Source organism: Rousettus aegyptiacus, unplaced genomic scaffold, assembly GCF_014176215.1.
Source record: "Rousettus aegyptiacus isolate mRouAeg1 unplaced genomic scaffold, mRouAeg1.p scaffold_m13_p_6, whole genome shotgun sequence".
Classification (NCBI taxonomy): Eukaryota; Metazoa; Chordata; class Mammalia; order Chiroptera; family Pteropodidae; genus Rousettus; species Rousettus aegyptiacus.
The window spans coordinates 24,953,089-24,975,624 of record NW_023416309.1 but is presented as its reverse complement, the minus strand read 5'-3'; the positions used below and the strand labels follow the sequence as shown (position 1 = coordinate 24,975,624).

General features: G+C 36.1%; 1 long non-coding RNA gene across 2 annotated transcripts; it reads left to right on the top strand.

Annotated features, from left to right (window-relative positions):
- The first annotated feature begins 3,634 nt into the window (after window positions 1-3,634).
- Window positions 3,635-21,825, top strand: LOC107501478. Of its 2 annotated transcripts, XR_001594776.2 has the most exons (4): window positions 3,635-5,152; window positions 11,064-11,194; window positions 12,060-12,128; window positions 18,803-21,825. It is a non-coding gene; the product is annotated as an uncharacterized LOC107501478 (long non-coding RNA). The 2 variants fall into 2 exon arrangements; XR_001594774.2 differs by lacking the exon at window positions 3,635-5,152 and having other exon boundaries at window positions 8,338-11,194.
- The last annotated feature ends 711 nt before the right edge of the window (window positions 21,826-22,536 follow it).

Below are 22,536 nucleotides of genomic sequence, written 5' to 3'. Positions count from 1 at the left end.
TTTTTCTATTCTTTTAATTCTAACCTACCTATATTATTACATTTGAAGTAAGTTTCCTAGAGACAGCATACAGCTGGGTCATGTTTTTTTAATCCATTCTGACAATCTCAGTCTTTTAGTTGGTATGTCTCAACTGATGATGATTTTGACACCTCCTTCATAGCTGTGAAAACCAAGAATGTCTCCAAATATTGTCAAATTTCCCTCACTCTCTCAAACTCTGTGACACTTATTTACTTATTTATTTGCTAAATATCTCTCGATTGCTCCCATTTAACCATTGCCCTAGAGATTTCAATATGTATTCTTAAATGTTACAGTCTACCTGACCAGTACACTTCCTGAAGAATGTAACAGTCTTACAATTTGACTGACTTCACTTATCTATGTCCTACCTTTTGTGTTATCATCGTCATTTATTTTATACTATATTATACTAGATTTATTTTATCCTATACTATATTATACTATAGCGTATACTATATACTAATTATACTAAGTTATGTGTTGTAAACTCCAAAATATATTGTCATTCCTGTTTCAAATAGTATTTTATATTTACCCACATGTGTATTCTCTTTTCAGTGCTTTTCATTTTCTCCCGTGTGTGTGTGTGTGTGTGTGTGTTTCTACTTGGGAAAATTTCCCTTCTGCGTAAAGGATTTCCTTTAATACATACTTCCATGCTAGTGATAGCAAATTCTCTTTGTTTTTGTTTAATGGAAATATTTTTACTGGTGTATAATTCAAAGTTGGCAGGTTTTTAATTAAATTGATCAGGTTGACATTGGTTAATAAAATTACATAGGCTTCAAGTATATAGTTCATAATACATCATCTGTACATTGCATTGTGTGTTCACCACCCAAAGTGAAATTTCGCCCTTTTAAATATGTCACTATGGTGTTATCTGACTTCCATAGTGTCAGTTTGAGATTTACAAAAAGAAATCACTAAGATGGGACTAAAAGAGATTTATTGGGAATGTGTTTGTTGAGAATGCCTGTGAAAGCTAAAGGTAGAAGAAAAGGTATAGGTAGGGAGAACCTTCAGAAAACCAGGAAGGTCTCGTACTTGTTACAAAAAGAGAGAAAGAAAGGATCAAGTTAAAAGAGCCTCAGACTGTAGAACAGTTCTGAAAAATATTTGGCCAGGCCAATGGAGATCTCCTGGGCTGAAGTTACTTGTTAGAGAAATCCTGCATCTACCTAAATGGCCTGCATCTAGTATGTCCATTGTGCTTCTTCATTGACTAGAAGCATCCAAGGAAGTATGATTTGGCACGAAGGTTTCAGTGGATCCAAAAGTGCGGCAGCTGTCAATCGCTGCAGTAAGATCTCTTGACAAAAGATCTGAGGGCTGTACTTTGCTGGCTGCCACATACAATTTCTTTGAAAATTTAGCTGTCAGTCTTATTGTAGCTCTCCTTAAGACAATGGACATTTTTTCCTCTGGCTGCTTTTAAGAATTTCTTATTGTCTTTGTTTTCTAAACAGTTTCTGAAATGTGTCCGGGTATGGTTTTTTAAATTGTTTTTTTTTTTTTTTTTTTTTTAAATCATGTTTGGGGATTGCTGAGCTTCTTGAGTTGATGGGTTTATGTCTTCTATCATTACTGGAAATTTCTCAGTCATATGTTTTTATTATGCTTCTGCTCCAGTCTCTCTCCTGACTACTTTTGGGACTCCATTGTATGTATATTATACTATTTGAGTATATCTCATATTTGGACATACTCTTTCTTTACAGTTTAGTTTTTTTCTGTGGTTCAGTTAAAAACAGTTACTTTGATCTGCTTTTGAATTCACCAATTCTGTCTTCCATGTCCAGTTTGCTCTTAAACCAACCCAATGATTCTTAAATCTAGAAATTATATTTTTCAGTTTTAAAATATCCATTTATTTTACAGATTCCAGTTCTCTGTTTAAATCCTTTATCGTTTCTTTTGTTTTCTTTAACATATTAGGCATACTTATGGTATTGTGCTTTTATTATAACTTTATTATCTCAATTCTCTGTGGGTTTGTGTTTATTTTATTTTTTTGGTTATTGATCACCATTGCTGGTTCTTTGGATATATAATACTTTTTGAATGTATGCTGGCATTGATTTTCTGATGATATCTTCCACCAGAAAGGGATCCTATTTTTCTTCATTAGGCAGATAGGGTCAGGGGCTAACTATCTCAATTCAATCATAGGCTGAGTTGAGGGCCGGATTTAGAACTTTAGCAGGAGTCCGTGCACCTCTGCTTTGCCCTTGTCTCAGGCCTAAGAAGGGCTTTTCCCCATGGACTTTTAGTTCATTTATTTCTCCAAAGCTCTTTGATGTCTTTAACATGTTCTTTCAATGTATCCATTTGTTTTTAGTTGTTACCATGAGAGCTTTGACTTGCGGTGACCTCCTACATTGAATCCAGGAGCAGAAGTATAATCTGTTATTTAATAATATTATAACACATAATCTTATACATGCTTTATTTCATACAAATTCAAGTACAGCTGTAGAATGAAGTCTTAGATCAAAGATATGTGTATTTGTAACTTTGGTAGACATTGCCAAAATGCTCTCCTTGGAGACTACACCAGTTTACACTTCCATCAGCACCGTAAACAATACTGTGTGTTAACTTTGGAGGCTTATGCACCCAGGAGTGACATGATCATAGGTCTGGGTTAAGAAGGTTAATTCAGTGACAATTTGATAGATGGATAGGAAAAGGCCAAGGACAAAGTTTACTTACCTCATAGTTTCGTTTTTGTTTCTAACAATCTACCAAGTGAATTTCAACTGTATTCATGCTTGAAAACATTCCTCAACTTTTTCTATCAGGCTTCTTTTTGGCTAGAAAGTTGATGGCTCAAAGTCCTTTCATGGGCTTATTATCGATATTAGGAGATTTTTAATGGCTGCAGTGTAGTACATCTATTTGTCACACCATCTCAGCATCTGAGTCAGGAACAGTCAGTTTTGTGATTCAAGAATCGAAGCATTCCCCCTTAGGGCTCTAGCAGGGGAGACAATCTGGGGACAGTAAAGAACATGAGATGATCTCTCTGTTAAGAAGAAATCTGTTTCTGTCTCATTCTTGGCACAAACAGCCATAAGCCTGATAGAACAATATTGCATGTTAGTTTCAGGAATGTAACTCAGCCATTTCAGTGTTTCCTTTCTGGGTCTCTGTGGATTTCTAACCCTCACTTTAACAGTAAGGCTATATTATCCTCATTTTCTCCTGCCATCATTCATCTGTTTTTCTTTCTCCTGGGTTCAGTGAGTCATTTCCTCAAGTCTTCCCTGGTTTGGCTTCAAAAATTTAGGATAATCATCAAGAGCTGTCCTCCTCTCCCCTTCAGGCTTGAATTCCTCTCAGAGTTAGAGACCTCTTGCTTCTCAGTGTCTGAGGTGTGTGGGCTCCAGCTAATATCCTTACTTAAATCTTAGTATGTGTTCTAGAGAGAGCTCCACAGATTATGAGAAATAGGTAAAAAAGTTAATGTTTCAAGGAGAGAGCCAGTGTGTGTGTGAGAGAGAGAGCAAGAGAGCGAGAGTGAGAGTGAGAGAGTGAGAGAGCGAGAGAGAGAGAGCGAGAGCGAGAGCGAGAGCGAGAGCGAGCGAGAGAGAGCGAGAGAGAGCGAGAGAGAGAGAGAGAGAAGAGAGAGAGAGAGAGAGAGAAGAGAGAGAGAGAAAGGGAGAGGAGATGCTGACTAGTGCTTCATCAAGTTGCTGATGTGGATGTATTATTAAATGTTTAAACTACTGGAAGTTTTCTTCAGAGTAACATAAAAACATTCAATGCTTTGTGAGAAACAGAACTTAGCTTTCTATTTTTCCTTCTGAGTATTCTTATTCTTTTACCTGGTGTTGTTGTTAAGCATTTGAGTCTTAAAGTGAGATAAATCTGGGTTCAAGTACTGACACTACCACCTTAGAGCTGTATGACCATTGGACCATTGATAAGTTATTTGACCTGCATGTGTTTTTATTTTCTTATCTGAAAAATGGAGAGCATAATAGTATTCATCTCATAGAGCAGGTGGAACAATTCAATGAGGAAAGCCATATAGAAAATGCTTTATAAATTGCAGCCATTATTATTATCTTTCCTATGGGAATTTAATTTATGCCTACCATTTGCTCATGTGTTTTCTAGGATAGTCACATGATATTTAATAAATAACTACAACTAGATCAGGTGTTGACAAACTATAGCATACTGACCAACTACAGCCTTCACTTGGTTTTTTAAAAATAAATTTTTATTGGAATATAGCCATATCCATTTGTTTGTATATTGTTTATGGCTGCTTTTGCTCTATAGTGGCAGAGTTGAGTAGGTGTGACAGAGATCATATGGCCGTCACTGCCCCCCAAATATTTACTATACGGCCCTTATTAGAGAATGTTTGCCAATTCTTGATCAAGGTAGTCATATTTTAAGTGTTTTTAAATAAATAAATAGTTGTGGTCATATTTGTAATTCTGTGCCTCAGTTTCTGTAACTGAAAGGTGCATATATTAGGTAAGATGACTTCTAATAGAATGTTTCTAGAGTTATTAATCTGTCATTATAACTTATAGAGTCTGGGAATTTGCAATTGGTTTGGTCTTTCTGGTGGGCTCTTATACAAGCTGAAAGAAGAGGTAAAAAGCAGAAAACAAACTTCAGTAACTGAGATGCCAAATGTCATGTCAAATCCTGGGAGGTCATTTATTCCAGGGAGGGCGATGGTAGTTTTGTGAGGCTTTAACGTCTTCCTCTGCAGCCAGATGCAGGAGATCTCGGTAATCACGGGGTTCCTTCCTGGCTGATTTAACAATTTTCCTAATTCTCTGGCTGCTGCTGCTGCTTCTTTTTAAAAAATCATTCTTTCTGTCTCCCTGCTGCCCACTCTCCACACCACTTCCTCTCCAGGTTGGCCCCTGCCTTCTAATCTTTCTCCAGTCTGCCTTCTTTTTCCAGTGGTTTCTCAGCCTTTGGTTCTCCACCCTCGCACTCCCCCAGATGTGAGGGAGGTGGGCTGCCGCTGTCTCTACGCCACCCCCAGCGTCGCCAACTGTACGGCTTCCAGTGGGGCCTCCGGCCCAGGGCCTGGACTCTAAGCAGCAAGGGGACCAGCCATCATAGCAAAGGGAAGCACCACCAACCTACGGTAATCTGTGTCCTTTGAGGTTTAGGGCTGGGGAACAGATAAGGCTCGGAGGTGTTTGGCAGTGTCCATTGGGTTCCTTGGGAAGAGCCTTAGACTATGGGTTGGAACCCTGTTTCAGCTCTGCCCCAGATGAGTGAAGAGCCCTTGGGCTAGTCCTTTGTCTTGCCTGAGCCTCAGTTTCTCTTTGTTTGTAAAATAAAAAATAATTTCTTTCTTGCTTTTCTCGTAAAGCTTTTACGATAGTCATATGTATATGGAAGAGCTTTCTTTTTGTTCTTTTTAAGATAAACATTTGATTCATATATTTTTCATTTCAAAATTACCTCATGCTTCTGTCATATAAGAACATCTACCATTTAATGGCCAACCAGTGTGAACTGACCACCACTGTGTATAATCTTGCTGGGATTGGAAATCCAGCTGCTTGTGCCCCAAAGACCCAGATTATTTTTTTACTGCCCTCTGTTGCCAGAAGGTGGGCAGCGGCTTCAGCTCAAGCCATGAAAGCTCTGCTGCAAGTGTGAAATTAGGTGAGTGAAGGGGTTGGCATTCTTCTGTCCTGGCAGCAACATCCCAACCAGACTGATTCCTGCTTTCTAGCCCCTAAAACTCAATTGCTTTCTGCCTATTCCTTAGCCTGGGTCTCCAACTTTTCTACATTGTTTTCAATACATTCCTCTTTGTTTAAGTTGGCCAAAGTGCATTTCTGTCACCTGTAATCAAAAACTTCGAGTGGTACACATGTTCTATGTGGAGAACCATTTAGGGAGCAGTTATTACGTGTGGGGCCATGTACTTAGGCTCTACACATACATTATTTAAACTTACTGCATACATTATTTAAATTAATCCTCACAAAAAACCCTAAGAGGTGGATATTATTATCTTCAAATGACAGATAAGGAACTAAGGCTCTGTAAGGCTGAATAATCTACCCACATTTGTATAAGGAGCACGTGACAGAAATGGGTGTTGGAATCAAGGTTTGAACCGAGATGTCTGACTCCAAACACTTTAACCTTTATGTCATATGCAAACAGTATAATAGTGGGCATTTTCTTGTGTAGCCTTTGTTTTAGATTAGCAATTTATTATGAACATTTCCACATCAATTGTATTCTTGAACAATATGACATAATGACTGCTTAACAGTTCATTGTATAAATTCACTAGCATTTATCTAAACAAATACATATTTTTAGACATTATAAGATGCACTGTGGTGAATATCCTTAAACATTACTTTTTGTACCTATCTCAAAATTTTTTTAAAAAAATAAGTTCTTAGATGTGAAATTTCTAGGTTTAAAGCTCCTGCATAATATTAAAGTTTTCAATGCATATTGACACATTGCCCACCAGAGAACTCTTATTAATATTCGTTCCCTTCTGCAATGTGTTCGGGTACCAATGAAAGGGCTTTCTAAATGGAGACGTGCTAAAAAGATATAAAGAGCTCACTAATGTATGCCATTCTTATTTAAAGAAAAGGTAAAATGCCTCTCTAAATTATGTCTACTAATACAAATTAATATAGAAATATAAATAATTAAGAGTTCAAAATTATGGTACAACCCAAAAGGAGATTAGTATTCAAAATGTAAGCACTGGGTTCCTATACAGATTCTGGAGAAAAGGAAAACTTTCATTTTGAGGATTTTTTAGGAGCCAAATCAAAGAGGGAAGCAAGAAGATGATGATGATAATGATAATGATGATGGTGATGGTGATGATAGACAGGTAGAGAAAGAGGAGGAGAATCTCACAGTGCATCTGTGGTAGTGATAGTAGCTGCTTGGATTTACTTTGTTTCTGAGATTTTGCCTCTGCTTTTCTGCAGGAGATAATGGAAAGTGAGGTTTCTCCCCAGACTTTTAGTAGCTACTGTGGTAAGAAGGCAGCGGGGCCACCCAGACTTACATATTTGAGGCAGTAAATAGTGATTGAAGCAGCATGATTTGAAGGGAACAAAACTCTTCCTCTCCATTTACCACTCTCTTTATTCCTCAATAAATGCACATTGGTATCTTTTATAAGGAAGCCTACATTTAGATGAAAACCTGACATCTGAAAATTTTGCTGCCTCTATGAAAATCTAGCTATAGTCACATCATAAATTTTATTCCAGACATTTAGCAAAATCTAAAAGATTCAGGATAGGAATGAATTATTTTCAGAGGTATAGGGGAGCTAGAAAAGTCAAAATTATCATGGTTAGAGTAAGAAATACTCCCAGGAAGTTTTAGAGACATTCGTGAAAGAGGTAGGAGCTTGAGGCTTTGGGAAGCCTGGAGTGAGTGAGATGTAAATAGGGAGAGGTAAGAATGAACTTTGCACTGCGTGATAGAGTAGTACAGGTATATTGTAGCAAATGCCAATAACGTGTCAGGGTTTAGCTAAGAAGTGAGTGTGTCCCAGCACCATTTTATTGATTCTAGGATCCATGTTGTTTTGTAGTTTAACATCTCTGAAATTGGGGTGGATCTTATGATCAATGATGTGTCATGGTTTAGAAGGCACCATTTTTTTTTTCTTTAGTAATACATAAAGAAATAGCGCATATTAAATTCTTCAACTTGTGCATGTGTGTGCATGTGTGCATACATGTGAGAAAGATGGAGAGGGAAGGAAAATATTCTCTTATTACAGGACATGTCTGAAAGATTATATATTGACCACTTATTCCATTTACCTTAATAGTTGCTATCTTCTTATTGACTTATTTAAGATCTTAGTGATCACTGAACCCAACATCTTCTTTCTACTGATGAGGAAATGGGCCTGTGGTGTTAGGTGACTATTCCTATCACATCTGTTTAGGGGAGCAGTGGGTCTGAGTGAGCATTTAGAGCATATCAATATGTTCATCACTTTCCAAAAATGACTTACAAATTACACTGAGTTGGGACCCCCTAGCAATAGGATTTGTTTAGAGCTAGAAGGAATGAAGAGTGATGAGGGCTGTGCCCTGTGAAAAAGTGCCCCTTGGTAACTCTGAGCCACAGGATGGGAGGCAGGATGGAGATGCTGATCATGCCTGCTGTGGTCAAAAGTATAAAGAGTGGTTCAGTTTGTGGACTGAACATCTTTCCCTCCCTTTCTCCCTCCCTCCCTCCCTCCCTCCCTCCCTCCCTCCCTCCCTTCCTTCCTTCCTTCCTTCCTTCCTTCTTTCCTTTTTCCTTTTTTACCCTTTCACTTTAAGTGGCTGTGAGGCATAAGATAGTGAATTTAGTTAGCCCTTTGAATGAGGTGAGTGCCCTTGCCTTCTCAGCTACAGAAGAGACACCCACTGTCCTGTGTTCCCTCCCTACACTTGGGGGAATGAGTCAGAGTTGCACTTGTTTTTTCAGGGTAGACATGCATTCAAGTGGGCCTGGGTGAGACAGGATGGTTACACTTTTCCCTCCTGAAGGCCCTAAACTTTTTCCACCTCATTTTTAGCCTTCTAACTACCATTGATATTATAACCTTCCTTCTCCACAAGAGTCTCTTTCCCGATTAAATAATATCCTGACCATCCTCAGTTCAAATTGGGACATAGTTGAATACTGGCCTCAGGATCTTCTTTCCACTAAATTTCTTCTTTGAGTCTTGGTGCTGCCGTTTTAGCCATGTGACCTTGAGAATCATGAACCACAGTTTGCTCATCACGCGTAGGAATATTGAGAATATTAACTATAATAATGCACATAATCTTTTCACTTAATGATGCCAGACACTTAACAGATATTCAATAAATATTGGCTATTTTTTATTATTTTCCTGCAGTGGTCTCTTTTCTTCTTCATCAACTACTATATTACAATTCTTTCACCCTTATAACAGATTTATTCTCTGTAAGTTTATAGGTTTTAATATTAATTACTGCTAATTGTATGATTTCAGGTTGTTACTCTATTCTACCAAGAATGTTTGCATTCTTCACTTCGATTTATTTTTACAGAGAGTAATAATCCTTCTAACACTGAAAGAAGTTCAGTGAAGTCATTTTGTGGAGTACATTGGTGGGGAGATAGGGAGAGTGTCTACTACCTCCATCTGGATTTAAGGCTGGTCCTATTACCTACATACATGTTTCTCCCTGTTTCTGAATGCCCACTTTATGATAATCTTAGTCTTGCATATACCGATTCCACCTCTTGTCCTTCTGAAGCCACTCCCATTTAACTTGTGTGTTCCAGAAAACCTTTCTAGGTCTTTGAAGGCTGAGAAACTTTTTTTTTTTTTTTTTTTTTACTGCCACCTCTTTCCTTTCTCCTGATGATGATAACTCACCCAATCTACAACTCAGATATTTCTGTCTCAGACAAATCTCTCACATAGCTCAAATCCTCTTTATCACCCTTTTTCTTTCCACCTCTCTATGATTAAGTACACTCTTTCTTCTACTTGTGAATCAAAAAGCGACTATTTATAAATAATAAGTACAGGAGACTGTCATGAGACAACAGGAAAAGAAAACTGTAAAGTTTTTGTATTTTTACTGTTTTTCAGATTAAAAAATTTAAACTATAAAAATGTATGAAAGAGAGTCTCATATAACCACACCCACAAGAGGCAACTGCTGATAACAGTTTGGGGCTTATTGGTTCAATTTTTTCTGATGTTGTTAACTTTTGAGGTATAGTTAGGCATAATGGGAAAGAGCTGGTTTTCTGAAATTCTAAAAATCCTTTGAAAATACCCAGACCTCTTAGGAATCAGCATAAAACCTCCAATAAAATCTGTTCTTCCTCAAACCAAATATTTAAAATACATAAAAAGAGTTCTTATTCAATTTACTATTTTGTTTAATAACTATCATTACTACAGTATTGTATTGCACTATTTTCTTAATAAACAAAGTGGATTTCAGATTCATGATAGTTAAAACAGGCCTAATCTTGAAATTCAGCCACCATTAAAATATTATTTCTGTAAGAAAATGTGTACTGACAAACTTTGGGAAGATAATTTTGGAACAGCTAATATTTATTTCCAAGTGAATGTAGCTTTCAGTCAGAAGCATGCTAAAAAAGACTGAATATCATTTCATTAGGCGTCAGGAAAACCTGGCTTAGGAACCAGCTCTGGCTTAGATGATAAAACTTTGGGCAAGTCATTGAACTTTGCTTGGTTGTTTGGATCTTGCTATGTAATTTTGTAGCAGATATCACTGGTACTCATGAATATTGCATTGGGACTGCCAGGAAGGCAACAAATAATAGCTTGGGAAATGGGACTGTTTTGGTAAAAGAAAAAGTCTAATCATGTTATTTTAGATAAAAGAGTTGATTTTAGGGCTAAACCTGGCAAAAAATTAAGAACAGTTGAGTTGAACAGCTAATGAAAGTGATATTCTGGAAACCGAGTCTCTCCCACTACCTTTCAAAGGCAGCATCGTCTGCATCTTCGTGCTTCTCTCTGCACGCTGGCTATCTCTGCTCTCCCATAACTTTGACTTATATGTTTGATTTTGGCCAGGAGCTTGACATTGATCTAGATTTTAATGTCTTTGAAACTTGGCTTCCCCAACTAATTGAGATAGTCATGTTCAGCGTTGTCAAATTTCCAGGATAGAAAAATCTGATTGGCTCAGGGTCAGGTGTCCATTCATCATCCAGTCAGTTGTGATTAGGGATGCAGTAGGAGCCAAGGATGGGAGTCGATTCTCTCAGAAAAACCTGCGGCAGCAATGGCTGCCATTTAATATAAATTAAGAGAAAAAGAAATAGGGCTTCATATCTTCTAGTTCCAATTCTTTAGAGAGCTTTTATTTCAATTTAATTCAATTCAACAAATACTCAAGTCTCTTTCATTCGAAGACATACTTTTTCATAATTTAATGTAACTGATATCCAGTGATGCCTAATAATCAGTGTGTTCATTTAATGATTTATGTTGTAATATTTCTTCTTTTTCCTTCTCACAGTCCCAAACTATTGTTAAACTGGCAAGATTTTAAAACCGAGGAAACACAGCATCTGTTATCAACAGGGCATCAATTACTTTCCGTGGAGAATGTAATATAGTTACCCCTAGAGATGGGGCTTGGTTGGAAAGGTATCTATTCCCATATCTTTCTTTTATCACCACCCATTAATCCTGTACCAAAAGAAATAAGAGGCCGTATACCTCTGTTCTAAGAAATGAAGAAGTCCATTAAAGATTCTGAGGTGGTCTCAGGATTTATAGCCCTGAGAAGCAAACATTTATTTTATAGAATAATAACTATCAGTTATTCTGGTCCTGTGGACTGAACAGGAAGTCGACACTAGAGCACATGTGGGCGCTAAGTGTAGCTTTGTATGCAACCAAATTCCAGGCAATTGCCTCGTCTAATTCACTCAGAATTTTAAGAAATGCTTCCTTTGGAACTAAACTTCTTTCTTCTTGGTTTCAGCCCAAAGGTGAGCATTTTTTTTGAAAAGGTTAAATCTTTTCAGATGTTTTTGAGGTGTACAAAGAGGAAAAGTTAAACCATCTTCTATTATGCATACTTCTAGCTTATATTACCCAAATGGGTTTGAACTTCACTATTTTTATTCTATTTGGAGAGTACCCATGATCTACTAAAAAAGTAGCTTATGGAAAAAAAAATTCTTCCCAAATCAGTCCTGAAAATAATCACTTTTGTTCTTGCTTAGAAGAGTAAACTTTTCAAACTATGTAAGAGGTACAATAAGGTAAGGCCTATATATAGAAACTCATCAGTTGGAAAACTGGCAGATGGAATCTGTTAATGACCCAGAAAAAAAAAAAAAACTTGAATCGAGTTTTAAAAAAATAGTTAACCTTTAAAACATCCATGGATTGGAAAAACAGAGCACTCAAACTAAATATTGAGGCTACGTTGAATAGTGGGTCAGCTTTGATGCTTATTAGCTGTGTGTGGTTAGTTAAATTGCTTTCACTTTCTGTGTTTCAGGTTTCTTCTATATAAGGGAGCCATGATCAAAGAAACTATTTCAAAAGGTTGTTGTGAGCAGTAAATCAGGTAATAAACATAAAGTACTCAGAACAGCGAGTGGCATATTGTAAGCTGTCCTATTAATTACATTAAAACCACCTTAAGATAGATATAAATATGATTTAATTAAGAAATAAATATGGTTATTTTAGTGATCACTTGGTTTTTAAGTTCATTATTTTCAAATTAATGGCAATTTAAAAAATAAATCTCAATTATATGCGGTATCTGAGGAACAAAAAAAACGAACTAATCAAAAACAGACTCACAAAGATAGTGGACAATTTGGTGACAGACAGAGGGGAGGCGAGTTTGGAGTCTGGGAGAATGGGTGAAGGGTTAAAGAAGTACAAATTAGTAGTTGATAGGCATGGGGAGCATGGAAGAGGGAATGCAGCTAGCATTAATATACTGGCTAGGTGGAGGGCCAAGGGAAGGAGGGAATAATTGAGGGGATCATTTTATGAACATTATAGATGTTTAACCAATGTACTGTATATTTTAAACTAATTTAAATAAATAAATTTATTTTTTAAAAAATGAATCTCAGTGATTTCAAGTTTTCTTTGCAGTTGGTACAAGTTCTCCCTGCTAAATTGCAGATACAGTGGACCATTGGGAAATGGAATAGTTTCTGAATAAGAACATTCAATATGCATAGTAAAAATTTCCTGCTACTCACTAGACTGAACATTTAGAGATGATATTCTGACATTTGATAAGTCTCTTGAAAAACCAAAGATGACTCGTGAGTCATGACTGCTCCCAGTAGACCTCTCTAGGCCCATCCACACCCTACCAACCCAAGTATTAGCTTTGCCTAAAAACTGTAAAACTCAGGTATCACAGATGCCACCAGCAACTTTAAATGGCTTAATATATTTCTTTTGTGTGATGCTAATAGATTCCCACTTTTCATGTTAATGCTGGTTAGGCCATAGCTCCACCACTTATCATCAGTGACTATTTTGCAAAGTGCCTTGAAACAAGGCAGACACTCAATGCATTCAGTATGTGAATGAATGAAGGACAGTTTCCACTATGGATGAATGTTGATTTCCATATTATATATATTTTCCTAAAAATTGTGTTGTACACTAATTCTTTATGAATGAAATATGGATCATATTACCTTTTCATAGGTTTATAATTTCAGATTCATTTTTACTTTTTTTACAGACATTTAACACTTAAGGTTTAAGTATTTCTTCCCTCTTTTTGTTTGCAAGCTATCAACACCCTCTTCCTCATCTCTGTCAAGAAGCTCATGATATGCAGGTATTTCTTTTGAATAAGAATAATTAGCTCCTTACCCCCAACTTACATCTCACAGATTTTAATTGCCAAGTGACAGCTTGTCTTAAAGTAGGGCATACTTACAAATATGCTTATGCCATCATCAAAAGGCATAAGGATATGCCTTTAAATTTCTATAAAGAAATTTATAGAAAATAAATTTCAAAGGTAGATAATGTCTCAAATTTTATAACCCTTAAATTAGTGATTAACAATACTATCCTAAGAAAATAAAAGATGAAAATTTTGGGTAAAATCTCTTAAATGTAACAAAAAACCTCGTTACATTTATGACACAAAAACCAAGGTACCTATTTTCCCTTGGCACAAATAATATGTGTTGGCTGGCTAGAAATGGTTATAATTATGTGGTATAGAATAAAAGGTTCCCTTGATGCCAAAAACAGAAAAATGGGTGAACCAGACCAGAAATCACATATTGAGTAAACAGCTTCCCAGACAAATGAATTTAGTTGATTTTTAAAAAGCGGTTTCATTTACTTTCAGTTTTAGGACTCTTATGGATAGATCCAAACTCTTTATTAAAAAAATTTGAGGTACAAGAGTCAGCATCACATATTTATAAACCTTGAAACAGTGTAGTCACGTGTTTAACAGAATAAATGGACTATACTTTGGGAAACTATTTTCAGGACTTTAAACACCAAGCAACTTAAAGCTAACCTTTGTACGAGTTTTAAAACAGGGGAGGGAACTGGTTGGGTTATACTTTAAAAATCTTGACATTGATATTTTGAAGGTTTTCTTCTTTTACGTCTCAGAAGAAAAATATAATTTCCTTTTGTAGGAAGATAAATAATAATTATGATTTTTTAAAAATATCTGATTATCTGGTATTCAATATATATGTTTAAAGTTCTAAATTGAAGATAATTTATATTTTCTTAGGGGATAAATTAGAAAATTCAATAAGCAAAAAATTTTAATCTATAATCTTATTTACCCAGAGATAATCATTGTTAACTGTTAACTTTAATACATACATATTCAACCTCTTATCCCTCTGCCATTTTACAATCAAGACTTTAAAAAATAACATCTATTTATAACATAATATCATAAATAAATATTGTTCTGAAAGCTGGTTTTGCAATCTAACCTATGTAGTAGACATTTTTCCATGTCAGTCTTTGGAAGTTTTGGCATTTCCTGGTTATGTATAATACCCACCCAGCAAGTCTAGGAGAACTGATGGCTTTCAGGGCATCAATTACTGTATATTTTGTATAGACATTAGCCCTGAGATGTCTTAAGAACAGTTTTATGAGCCCTAGACATGGATAGCTGGGAGCTGGAACACTACATTATAGGTGTCTCATAATGGATTGTGGTAATAGATTGATATGTGACAATGTATAATGTCCTCTTTGAGGGATGATTTGAGGTGAGACTGAACTCCAGCTTTAGCGGGTGAAGAAGTGTTTGGTTAAATATAAATGTGACTCCCATTTGCTGTCGCAGTCTGCTGAAGGGGGACCAGATAGTCTTATTTCCTCATGTTTGAATTATACATTCATAGCCACAATCAAACAAAGCATCAGAGACCAGTCAAGAAAACAAAAAACACACTAGTTATTTTTAACAGAGAATTTAATAAAGGAAATCAATGAAACAGTATTGTACTTAGGCAACAAAAGGAACATTAAGGTAATGCAGATAAATACTTGTGGGGAGCAACTCTGACCCCCATGGCTGGGAGAACAAAAGGAAGAGTTAGATTAGCAAAAACTGCAAGCTCGGAGGAGCTCTAAGAAGCTGGGGATAAGACCTCCACAGAGGGGGTGCCACCATCTGCTGTTGTACCTCTGAGTATGAAGCTGGTTCCAGCAGAAAAGGAAACAGCTCAAAACTGCAACTAAATTTTGCTGCTGGCGTAAAAAGACATTGCTGGGGTAGCGATGACAGGAACAGGGGGCACAAAAGAAGGATCAAATCCTTTCATCCTCCTTAAGCCTTCTTGTCTCCCTCTATTGCTTCCATTTGCAGAACCCTACATGGAAACGGTCATGTGAAAACCATGTCTATCTGTCAAAACAGCTGTGCACTTGAAAAAAAAAAGCAAGAAAGAAATCTTATAAGTTATTTTGTGCTTGAGCAGGAAATAATATCTTTTTCACTTTTTAGTCAGTTTTATTGGAAAGCAGGACAGTAATTTATTAACTTAATTTAATGCCTCTGATTTGTTAACTTCTGGGGATATACAGATAAGAGGTAGGTCCTGCTCTTAAGGGATTTCTGCTCTAATAGATGAAGATGGATATGTCAAAGATAATATGATAAAATCAGGTAGACAATGCCATGAAGACAAATTGTGCCTTTGGGATGGGGATGGTTAGGAAAATCTCCACTGAGGAAGTGACTTTTGAGTCTTAAATGAGAATATATCAATCAAGTAGACAGTGACCATTGGTAAATAGCCTCCATCAATTCCTCTTCTTTCCACCACACCCCCGTTTTTTCTTTGTGGATCAGGTATTGTATTGTGACAATGTCAGAGAAACTTGTACTAGTGGAAGTGTAAGAACAAAACCATAGTGGTATCAGGGCCAGAAGAGGAAGAAACAGTTCAGAAATATAAAAAGTATTTGCCAGGAAGAGCAAGTTTTTTTAATTGTCGATTTTATTATTAAAAAAAGGAATATGTAATTGGATATCTTATTACTTCACTGAAAGACATATTGCAGGTACTGACTATATTCCATTGCCATTTGAACTCCAGCCAGCAAGACCTGGTTTTAGAGAAAAGGATTACACGTGGACCTAGAGATTATATTTCAGTGAAATAAGAATTTAGAGTTGTGATTTTCAAATGACTTCTGGGACTTCTGGGAAACATGTTAATATGTAGATTCTCAAGCATTCTCTCTCCATCTCCTGCTGTGAGATTCCGATTCAATTGGTTTGAAAAGAGCCCCATGAATTTGCATTTTTAATTAGTACTCCAAGTGATTCTAATATAGGTGGCCTTTAACTACACTTTAAAAAAGGGACCATAGAAATTTTGAAAATTTTCATATTTGAAATTTCTTCTTCATGATGCAGAATATTAGAGTTATTAAAAGGTGAAAGGCTTGTAACAACTCCTAAAGACATTCTTGTCATTAACTTCTGCTAAAGGAAGTTGACTTTCCTAATTTAATTAATGCCAATAACCATGAGAGTGATGGTTGTGTGTGGTCTTATCTTGTTCCCCTCCTTTTCTCTTTTTATATTGTTCTATTTTCCATATACTCTCCTGATTCAGTTGTACTGTATCTACATTGTCAGCATATAGAGGCATGACATACTATACTCTCTCCTTTATAACTCATTTAGTCTCAGTTCTGCAGGGACTATACATATTTAATATTTAGTCTTATGTTGGATAGCTCCTAATAATTTTGCATGCTGAGAGCTTAAAGTACATTCCTTGGAAGATTCTGTAAGAAAGGTTCATGGGAGCAATATTTCCTAAGTATATTCATAACAATTTATCTGTAGCCTTTTTATACTAGTAAACAAGTTTAGCTGGATATAAAATTCTTCATATGAAAGTTTTTCTCTTTTTTTCTTAAATATCTTAATTTTTTTCTTTTTGAAAACTTTATATTATGCCTTTGTCTTGTGGCATAAAGTGTTGCTGATGAGAAGTCTAATGAAAATCTTATTTTTCCTTACAATGACTGGGTCTGTCTGCCTGGTAGTCCAAATAACTTTTCTTTTTATTTAAATCTAATACCTTTACTAGAATATGTCCTAGGGTTGGCTATTCTAGGTGGATTTTCCTAGATTCAGGAAATTTTGTTTAAATATATAGATTTATTTTGTATTTTATTTTATAAAATTTTTCTTAAATTACAGTTTTTAGTGTTCATTATGATGCATTACTTTGGTTCTCTTCTTTAGAGATTCCTATTATGTAGAAGTCCATCTCCCAATATCTAACTCTATTTCTTTATCTCAAATCCTTAAAAAATATTTTTCTTTATTTCTTTTTGACAATTCTTTTTTTTTACTTCCAATTTTTATTTTTCCTTATATATTGCCCATTGTATTTTTGCTCTTTAATTTCTTCTAATTTAGTGTTAACTTCTTAATTTAAACTTATTTTAATTCTTTCCTGAGTTCTTTATCTCTCTTTCAAATCTCCATTTTCCCCATTCATATTAGATTTTTTCAATTCTAATTTATTTCTTCTTTTATAGCTTCTATTATTTAAAACAGTTTGCTTATTTTGAAATTTTAAGTCACAGTTTTCAACTCTTTGGAGGACATGTCTTTCTGTCAGGTTTTCATTATTGCTAGGAATATCTCCTACGTTATTCAATTTCTTAGTCCTGTTTCTGGCTCATAATTCAACTTCAGTTAATTTCTGTTGTACAATGTTAAATGAAAGTAGATTTCTTTAGCAAAGCCATAAAAATATATGGCCCCATACTTATAGAACTTGCCTTTTTTCTCTTTCTTCTACTTGTATCTTGGCCTTCTCTTTTCCTTTCCCCTATTTCTCTGCCCTACTTAATTCAATCCTATTTCCAGAAGCTTCTCCTCAATACAGGGATTTGACTTGGGAGAGAACTTTGGGTTTTTAGTTTTGAGAATTCCTGGGATCCAGACTGCTTCAGTACCAACAGTCAGACCTTGTTGCCATCCCATTGCACTCACCTACAGAATGGATTCTGCAGGACTCCCGCTCAGTTTCAGCTGAATTTCAGATTAGCTTTTTGTGCTTTCTAATGAGTAGATGATGACAGTTTTAGGGTTTTGACAATGCTGTACCATCAGCCTCTATTCTGAAGTTTGTGCAGTTACATAGTCATCTAGTTTTCTTGTCCATATTCTTGGTGGGTTTTGTTTGTACAAACTGATGGTTTCATCTAAATTTTTTTGCAGAGGGTGGGGCAGGTTTCAGGGAGTTGCAGAAAATACAGTGCTAATCCCACCTCAATCTTTCTTTATCTTTTTCAAGTATGTGATTATATCTTCTCTCTTTAAGTAGATTTCTCAATTTCTCTAGTTACATACAAAACAATTATTAAAAATAATATGGATTATTATTGAGTACTTACTACAGTCTAGGTATTAAATAAATTAAATGCATTACAACATATTCATTGATCTTTACAACAACCTTTGGATGTAGCTACTTAATGCCAGTTTTAAATAAGGGGTAACTGAAGTGTGAAGAGGTAAAATGTTCGGTCCCAGGTGGGAGTAGGCAGCTTCTAAGATGGCACTAATGATCCTTGCCTCCTGGTATTTATGTCTTTGTGTAATCCCTTCCCTTCAAGTGTGGGCTGGACCAAGTGACTTGCTTCTAATGCACAGAGTATGGAAAATGCGATAGTATGTCACTTCTGAGATGAGCTCACTCGCTCTATCTTCCTTTTTTCTTGCTCATTCAGATGGAAGCCAGCTGCCATGTTGTATATTGTCCTAGGAGAGGCCCATGTAGAAGAAACTGAAAGAGGTTTCCAGCCAACAGCCAGTAAGAAATGGAGACTCTCAGCCAAACAGCTGGTGAGGAACTGGATCCTGCTAACATCCACATAAATGACTTGGAAGTGAATTGTCCCTCAGTTGAGCCTCTTAATGAAATTACAACTCTAGTTGAAACCTTGATTATTTACAGTCTTGTGAGAGATTTTGAGCCAGAGGTACCCAGTTAACTTGGATTTCTGACCCACAGAAATCCACAGATAATGTTTGTTGTTTTAAACTGTTAATGTTGGGGTAATTTGTTATACAGCAAGAGATAACTAATACACAAGTTGTAAAAGTAGTATCTCAGTTAGTCTGGAACCCAGGGCCAACATCTGTGTGACACTGATTTTGATTAGCCTATACTTTTATGAGCCACTTTTCCACCACATTAAATTTGACATTGTCTGGTCCTTTGATTTTATTTATTCTTCTCTGAAAGAACATTTTCTAACTAGAAACTGCCTGCGGTTGAATACAGTAAAAGTGAGCACTTTCTTTATGTCATGGAAATTTAGTTAGAAGGAACCTGAAAATTCATACAGCCAAATCAACCTGCTCCCAGTTTTTACAGACAAGAAAATTAGGCCCAGCAAAATGAAGAGATTCGCCTAAAGGTATAGAATTAGTGAAAGAATGGGGGATTAAAGCCAGGTTTCCCAATATTTAGTTTAGGACTATGAGCAGGTATATCTTGATAGTTCTTCATGGCCATGGCTTACTACCATTTTTTGAAACTGGAGTGGGTTCACTTTGATTCCCATTTATTTTCACTGTACACAAACATAGAGATCCTAAAGGGAACAGCTGATAGATAATGTGTAGTAGCAGTATATTCATTTTCTTTGCTCGTGGACTCACCTCCCCTGAAGGAAGGGTCGGCAGCCTGTGTCCAAGTGAATGACTATCCATCTTCCAATCTCTTAACCACAGCACTGGATCCAGCATGGCAATGAAGTACCATATTGAGAGCCAACTCCAAATGATTTGTCTTGGCCCTTTGGACTATTCACTGAGAAGCATTTCCTGAGTTGGAGTGGAAGGGGACTGTGACCAACTAGTAATGTCAGCCATGAGAGGAGGTTGAGGATGTGGTGGAGCATGTGCTGTTTATTTGCCCACTGGCATTTCTGAAGATTTGGGGCCTGGTCTTTCCTTTGATGACCCAATCTTTTCCTATAATGAACCATTCTTGCCATACAAGCTTCCCAGGAAGGCTCACTTTCAATGCTCCTTTGGCATTGATTTCTGGAATCTTTTTATTTTCATTTGATGTGAGGTTTAGCACACAAGTGGCATTGGTGGAATTTACCTTGTAATTGAGTGTAGTGTTAGAAGCAGCGCCAGTTCTCACATCCCTGAAGTTGGATGCTTTTATGGCTTTGTAGCCTTCTTTTTCTGGCTAGACCTAAAAGTCAAATTGCCAGTAGACTGTCAGTCCATCAAAAAAGTTCAGGAAGGTACAATTTTGAATATGCTTATTCTTTTGTCTTTTGCAAAACGTTCCATCCCAGGAGGTCACGAGAATAACTTTGTGTGTGAGTGTTAGTCCAGGTATCCTGGATGACAGGGTAAAATATTGGTACTGTCGACAAAAACACAATTAACATGTGCCTTAAAATTTGGGACTGCAGGAGCTGTGAGGCTGGGACTTAAATAGCTCCATGGGTGGTACTTTCAACATAGTACTACTAGCAACCTCACCCCCAACCCTTCCCATTTCGTCAGAGTGTTGGGCAATGTTAGAATATAGGTAAATGATTGGGAAAGTTAATTTATTTTTATTCTTCCATCTGCTGCTTAACTTCTTCCATTTTGATCAATTTTATTCTCTTTTTAGTGACCCATGTTCCTCTATTACTATTCAGCATTGGGGTGTCGACACCCCAATGAAAATTTTACTTTTCAGAATATTTTTTATAAGAATCGTATTTTACCAAAATAGAAAAAGAATCCTAGGATGCCCTCTGGCAACTAGATATCCTCTGCCTTCAACCTATGAAAAACACAAAAACCCTCTTTTTCTGATGGCAAAACAATAAAAACTTGAACATGACTTGATGATTTGAGCTGTGGAATTATGGCAAGTCACTTTGGCTCAACTACATGAGAGAGAGAGAGAGAGAGAGAGAGAGAGAGAGAGAGAGAGAGAGAGAGAGAGAGAGAGAGAAAATAAATGAATATGAATGAGATCAATAGTTTCCCGAGCTTTTACAACCCTGAAATTATGAAAAGAAAAAGTTAAGCTAGTGAGAGTCCCCTGTTCTTCTTCGACCAGAACAACTCCATTACCAGTTTTCTGTAAGGGCTTTCTGCTTTAGAGTTTATTCGAAAGGCGGTTTCTATTTTTCAAATGTGAAAACTACCAGCATCAATGAACCTCAGGTTCCTTTCACCTCTAATATTTTACATTACCTGCGTATAATCAGATAGATCCAGATAGGTGAGCGAGGCCTGTGTAATGGTTAAGAACATCACCGCTGTCGAATGTTTCTATTTGAGTCACAATCACACTATACCTTGGGTCTCCAGGCATGTTGTCCTCTCAAGGCCTCAGTTATTCTCTTTAAAATGAAGATGATAGTTGTACCGATTTCATAGGATTGAGGTGAGAACCAAATGAGATAATTCATAGTGTTCATCAAATTATAAATACTTAATAAGTGTTAGGCATTGTTATTAGTCTGAATAAACACTAATATTATACATGGAGTGCCCATCTTCCTTTACTACTTCATTTATGTTTGTTTCAAATATGCCTTCTCCTAGAACTAACTCTAAAGGCATTAAAATAGAATATCGAAAATTTTGCTGCTCTTTTAACTTGACATTGCAAGGCAAATTTATACAATTTTAGAATATTTGTTTAAGAGCAAACTGATCTCCAAAATAAACTATGCAGATTTTTGGGCAAAAATTTTAAGTGAAACGTTAAAATGAAAAAAAGAAAAAGGGAAAAAAAACTAAGGGGAAATAAATGTTTTTTTTTTTTTTTTTGATGATGCTTCGCTGAAAATCAGTTTTTTTTTTTTTTTTTGTTAATTTTAAGCACATGTTTGTACAACTTTATTCTTCTTTGAGTCTTTAGATCTCGGTTTCTTGGATTTTTAAGTAAAAGTACTAGATTAGATCATTTTTTGGATTCAACATTGATGATTCTAAGTGTATTTTCATGTAATGTGGCACTCTAACCAATTTGTCTCATTTCTCCAGGCCTGTTTCCTCACCTGCAAAGTGATAAGAGAATGTCCCTACCTATCATTGCTTTTATGTTCCTTTTGCATTTTGTGGATACTTATTCTCGCTAGTGATGTGTGTGTTTGTGATTGGGCATATTCAAATAACAATAATAAAAAAGACACCTAGGACTCACAACTACCATAGTCAAAACTTCCAAGTTGTATGAAAAAAAAAAAAAAAAACAACAAGATCTATTGGCTGCTTTTAATTCTAGCATTAGAGTTTAACTTTTCTCTTAAGCTTCTCCTCAACATATTTACTCTCTGATTATTCTATAATTATGCAAACTGTATCACAAAATAATTTCTAAACACACATTTCTAGGTTCATGGTTAAAACCTATACCAGGCAATTGCTGGGTACTGGAGACACAACAGTAAAAAGATACATTTTCTGTCTTTAGGAACTCAGACATCAG